At 39.0% G+C, this 6,454-nt stretch overlaps 1 long non-coding RNA gene across 1 annotated transcript in view; it reads right to left on the bottom strand.

Moving 5' to 3' along the window:
• Positions 1 to 1,493, bottom strand: part of LOC107667846 (uncharacterized) — a 3,324-nt gene extending 1,831 nt beyond the window's left edge. Inside the window, exon 1 of the long non-coding RNA XR_001631824.1 lies at positions 1,357 to 1,493. This is a non-coding gene — a long non-coding RNA (uncharacterized LOC107667846). The remainder of the gene's footprint in view (positions 1 to 1,356) is intronic.
• Between the last annotated feature and the right edge of the window lie 4,961 nt (positions 1,494 to 6,454).

Here is a 6,454-nt window from a genome sequence, read left to right as displayed (position 1 = left end):
GGGGGGGGGGGGGGGTTAAATAATGGTGCAAATACCAATAAACTGACTATCATAAACCTTAGTAAATCACCTTGCATGATTTATTTAAATAGTCTTCTCCCGTAAATTTTGCGTTTGAAAGGGAAACTACAAAAGGTTATGTAATAAGGTTAGCTACAAAAATGTCCACGCATTTGCGTTGCTAATGTTTCACTGCGTACCTCTAGTAAACCCTGACAGTAGTTTTTCAAGGCAAAAAAAGGGTTTGTGCTGGTGCAAGCTATTAGTAAATATGGCTATATCTCCTTCTCACATACAAAAAAACAAAACAAAATCGACTCAAAATTTCATGTTCATTTATTTATTTATTAGGTAAGTAGCCATGTAATAGGAGAGATTATGTGCAATCAGTCGCAAAATAACCGCTTCAGAGGTCCTGATCCTGCTGTTGAGATTTAATGTGTAATACATTAGCCCTTACATAAAACTCTTATTTTATATAACCACAAGAAAGATAAGTGTTATACTAATTAAGATTATAAGGTCTATTATAGGACATTATAAATGTATTATCGTGCATTACGAATACCTTTATTTTAATGCATTATATATACAGGCTTCAAGGAAAGAGTTAACAGAAAGGTTTTCTTTTTTTTTCGATTTAGGTTTTCTTTCTTTCTAGATTTTCTTTTAGTCTTTTTTTAAACAAAATTTTAGTAGCTGATACCAATACCAGTGAAAATCTGGTTTCACAATTTCAATACCACAGCAATATTCAAAGTTTTATTGAATTATTTCAATACTGTATTAACAAATTAAATGAAAACAAAAGAATGTAGTTTTAAGTATTTTTCAATTAATGAAGCATTGATGTGAATTATTCAGTCAGCGAGTAAGTGGTCTGCTCTTTTTCGTGTCAATGTTTTCTGATTAATGCTGTCAACATAATAGACCACAGCAACTGTATTAGACTGTATTCACACTACAAGGTCTAATGCACACATCCCTTTTTCTACATTAAAATAATAATAATAGAGACAATAACTACATTAATATCTCACCCAGATGGGGATTTTAACTAAAACTGCATTTGACCGTGAGGTGCAAGCACACTTTACAGGGTGTGTGGGCAAATAAAAACCTAAATAAATACTTTTGACAACCATAGTCTTTTTTAAGACAAGTGAACCTTGAATGGTGTTTACTGACGAACAGGTATCAGGTGTGAAGGTTAAAGGCATTTTAACAAGGACTTGGCTTGTATAGAGAACACTGCCTATACACAATAACACACTGCACACATTGATTGATTTTCACATGCTCGCTCACACACACACACACACACACACACACACGCCATGCGGTCACGCTGTCTACCTCCACCAGCTGGTGCCAGTGTTCAATAGGCTTGCGGGGATTCGCCAGCATGGCTGTCCAGTGCTCCCTTCCCGGTCCATCAGCATCACTGCCCATACGGCACATCCCGATCACCTCATTATGACCAATACTGAGAGACAGAGAGAGAGAGAGTGGGAGGGAGAGAGTGAATTAATGCAGTTAGGCTAAGAAATGAAGGAGAACCACAGACCAGTGCATCCATTACAACAAATGGGCGAGAGAGAGAATGAAAGACTGCAAAGAGACACAGGAGAACATGAGGAGCTAGAAAGCACAAAGTAACAAGATAAAAAAGGAGGCCTAATTGGCATCATATAATTAGAAAGATGCAGACAGGACCTTAGTGTCATATAGCAACCTGCCCATTAAGACACACACACTCAAGACACACTGAGAGTTTCCACATGCAGTCCTTTAATTACACAGACACAGACTGAGAGATCACATAATTACACAGACAAACAGAGAACAGAAGGAGAGAGAGACAGAGGTACATTCCAATTATTGAATTACAGTGATAAACAAAATGAGGCAAGAGCACAGGGAACGGATTCAATGATTTAAGCGAAAATTTGTCACAGAGGACAGATGGGTAGTCGTTTATGATAGGTCTACTGATTACCGAGATAAAGAAAACGAGAGAGAGAAGATTAGAACAGAGAGAGGTGTCATAATCACTTAATTACTCGAAAAGTGAGTATGAAAAGCTGCTCAAGTGAAGGTGGAATAACAAGCGGGTCCAATAAGTGGAACAGAAATAAATCTTTCCTCCTGCATTTATTGTTGATCAGAGACATGGACAGAAAATAAATGACATTCATGCATGCTGTTTACTGCCAAGCAGTAGGAGTAGAAAAAAAGTACTCCATAGTTTCTGTGTGTCATGTGACAGGTCTGGATTTGTATAAAGACATCAGGGTATAACTTTATAAAAACCTACTTTCATGAGTGTAACTTCCCTATTGCAATAGTGATGACACACTTAAAGGAAGCGCAGGTGATTTGGTTCAAAAACATTTGTTGTTATGCTGGTTGAAAGTCTCTTCACATACCGACAGCAATCACTAAGTTAAGTGGTCTAAATATATTTATATGTATTTATATCATCTGTGGAAGACGTAGGACCATAAAATGTTCATCCAATCATATTCCTCGGCCCGAGGACTACGATTGGCTGTCTTACCAATCAAAGTATGTATTTGCATACTTCCGCACACCCTGTTCGCGCAGACATGATTCGTCATCAGCGCTTTCCATTACGCTACTGCAGACCGAGCGAGAATGGAAGGCATTATTATTGTAATATAATACGCTTTGTACTGTAATAATTTCTCACCCATGAATGGGACATGCAGTAATCTGACAGCATTGCATTCAGTCCTCCTCCCATTACGTCTCCCACTGTGTCGCTGATTAGCCTCTGGGCTGCCTGTGCGTGTTCATGTGTTTTGGAGGAGGCGTGGCTTTGGAGACTGATTTGCAGGAAGGGTGGGATCTTATGCTTTCAAAGTTAGCTTGCTATTGCTAGCCTCTCCCTACCTTTAATAATAACAGTCATTTCACCAGAAATATGAGACCCTGCTACAATTTTTAAATACACATTACTGTTCAAAAGTTTGGGGTCAGTAGGATTTTTTAATGTTTTTGAAAGAAGTCTCTTATGCTAACCAAGACTACATTTATTTGATAAAAAATACAGCAAAAACATGAATAAAACCTTAAAGGTGACATATCATGAAAATCTGACTTTTCCAGGTTTGAAGTGCTATAATCAGGTCCCCGGTGCATCTACCAACCAAGGAAACGTGAAAAAGATTAACCCAATCACTTTGTTTAGGTAAGCCTTTTTCTGCAAGCATCTGAGAAAACGAGCGCGTCTGATTTCGCTCCCTTGGTGACGTGGCAAAGGTATCTCTTTATAATATTACCGCCCCTTAATCTGTAAAATTCCACTCAAGGCACTAGTGATGGGAAGTTCGGATCCTTTTACTGACTTTATTTTAATAACAATAATGCCAAAATAAAGTCAGTCAAGCTTTAGTGAAGACTTAAAAGTCGTTGTGGTGCAAAAAGCCTGAAACCATATGAATAACATCAGTTTTATGAAGTAGTCTGCAAGCCATGAACAACATTTCTTCATCTCAAACAAAAATAACTTGCCTTGCCTGCTCCTGTGTGACGTCATGCACAGTAATGCCGGTTTAAATACAGAAACACTAAAATATTGCAAAATGGATTGTTTAGCATGACAGATATATGTAAGAAATGACTATTATCCAGCCGATAACGCTTCTGAATGGAGCATTTAGCACAGATGGCATGCAGCAAAGCTAAGAGCAATTCATCAGCCGCTATCTGTGGCTCACAGATGAGCTGCTTCATTAGGAGGAGCTGCTGGTGTGCCACATGCAATTGGAAAGAGATGAAATCATGGAGAGCATAGACAAACACACATTTGGGAAACTCGGATGTGGATTTCCTCAGAATTGAAAGCAGTTCTTAAAATAGAATCTGATACACGATTTGTATGCACCTGATTTTGCAAGTAATATTTTGTTCCACAAAAGCACACAAAATATGGCCATAAAAGTGAGATTAGATGACACGACACACCTAGCAGTACATATACTTAATTTAAAAAAAGTAAAAAACATAAATGCCATTCCGAAGGTCTATCATACTGAAGTGCTGCAAGAAGAGCTCCACACATACAGAAGAGGTGACTTAAGTTGTGCCCACCAGACAAGAAACATTGGCTGTGCTACAGAGTGTCTCACCACCAGACACCGCTTCCATTAGTTTTAGGCCATCATGTATATTCATGAGGTGTCTGTCTTTATGCAAAACATTGCAGACGTCCACCAGGAATAGTCTGACACACGGGGGCATAAGGCCCTATGTTCAGTGGAGCACATACACGTTAGGGTTGAGCCTATAGACGATAGTATCGTGTATCGACGATAGTCAGAGATATCGACGATAGCAGATGTCTTTGTCGATAGTCAAGACGATATTAGTCTCATTCTCCTATTAATGTATTAAATAATAATAATAATAATTATTATTATTAGGTGGCCCATTAATTCGGCTATTATTATCAAATTGCCCCGCTTTTTTATTCAGCACTGCATTTCACACACACACACGCGCGCGCAAATGAGGAGCCTGTAGCCGGTGAAGGAGTCTCCAACCACAAACACAGACACATATCGTCTGCTGATATAAGGTATTTCGTTGCACTTTAACAAGTAATCTGAACGGCCTATATACAGGGCTCTAGACTGCGACCAATTTTTGAGAATGTGCGAGTTCAAATTTGACGTGGTCGCATTTGTGCGAGTGCATGGTCTAAGCTGCTCCAAAGCATCTGCTTCATACAGCGCGTTCTGCAGAGCCGTGGCACATTGTAGCAGGAGTCAGATTTCACTGATCAAGTGAAGAGACTGAGACAATTTAGAACAGCCAGTTTAGTTTTACTTTTCTTTTTGTTTTCATTTTGAAAAGCCTGTTGTCTTTGCTGTCTTTGAAGCTGACTGCTTGTATTTATTGACAAAATTGTATACATGTGAAGTAAAATTGAACATTGAGGATGCAGTGCATCGTCGATGCATCGTGATATCGAATTGAACCGAATCAATGACATGATAATCGTAACCGAACCGAACCGTGAGACCAGTGTAGGTTCACACCCCTAATAAAATATAGTATAGAGTTTATTGTAATTGAATGCATTATAGACATTATATATCATTTTAATTTTGTAAAAAAAATTCAGACAATAATTTTACATTTTTCTACAAAAATATGTATATCTATTTTATTTATTTATGTATTTTACTTTTTATGATTAGATCAGAATCATGAACCTGTTAAAGTAATTTAATTTCCATGTGAGTTTGCAGACTTGCCCCACTTACCCCCATCCATTCTCACGAATACCGGAAAAATGACCATCTCTGAGCTTATTCAGATCTCTTTTCAGAGCGAGAGGGAGGGAATGTATGTATGTATGTTTTTTCCCCCACCAAATTTTAACATTATCAACATTCGCTCCCCTTGCGTTTTCCTGCCTGCGGTTTGGCAGCAAGCCAATAACATCAGGAATCCATCGCAAGCTTTAATTTAGTCTCGGCCGGTAGCTCTAGGTGAAGTGTTTCAGCCGTCTGTCTTTTTCACGAAGTGGAGACAGCCTGTGTTTTTGACAGGGTGCCACAAGCCGGAGATGTGAAACCCTGGCGGCTTTCAAGTGGTTATCAGCGCCCATTTCAGAAGAATGGATTCCAATTTGGTTAAGTGGTATTGGCTCTCGGGCTCTGTGTGTCATCTGACCACCTGGAACTGGCCGTTTTTTCTTCTTTCTTCTGTTTTTGTTGATTGATTTTAGCACATAACATGGACTAATGATTACGTGGGTTTGAGTTGCATGTTAAATATCACTTAAACAACCCTCTACATTGCGAGTAAATCACTCGCATATGCGACTAAATCTTCACTCTGGGCGACTAAATGATGTCTAATATTAGCCAATGGCTAATAAATTCTCAGATTTTACTCGCCAGTGTGTGAGTTGGAGGCTGAGTATAAGTTTAGCTCAGATATATTTTCACTCACAGAACTCTCTGACTGAGCGCTTCAGTTTCACTCTCCATCAAGCGATCTGTGCTGTTTTTCAATTCATCTGAATGGATGTGCAACGCACCTGTGTTTAACGTACCGTGAACTCTAGTGTGAAGGCGCACGACTCGCCGTCGCTTTGTTTCACACACACGCAGAGAGAGAGGGAGAGAGAGAATTGACGCGCTACATGTAAACGATATTCTTTGTTGTATTTTGCTGTCAAAATAATGGCGTTCCTTTGGAATTCTTCAGCTTTTAAGAACTACCGCTTTCTCCGGTAGTGGGCGGAACTAATGCGCAAACAACACTCTCAGTGGCTGGTGCTCACCTATTATCGTCCCTGTTTTGATTTCAGCAAATCAGTTCGAGCGAACGCACACAACCTGATTAATATTCATGAATCCAGTAGCTCATTAATCCTTGGTGCGTTTTATATTGTTCTTATTAGTAGAATTCGTAT

The sequence above is a fragment of the Sinocyclocheilus anshuiensis genome, unplaced genomic scaffold (assembly GCF_001515605.1).
Source record: "Sinocyclocheilus anshuiensis isolate Anshui unplaced genomic scaffold, SAMN03320099.WGS_v1.1 scaffold2669, whole genome shotgun sequence".
NCBI classification, from domain to species: Eukaryota; Metazoa; Chordata; class Actinopteri; order Cypriniformes; family Cyprinidae; genus Sinocyclocheilus; species Sinocyclocheilus anshuiensis.
Note: the sequence above shows the minus strand (reverse complement) of the source record. Positions and strands in the feature narration are given on the sequence as shown.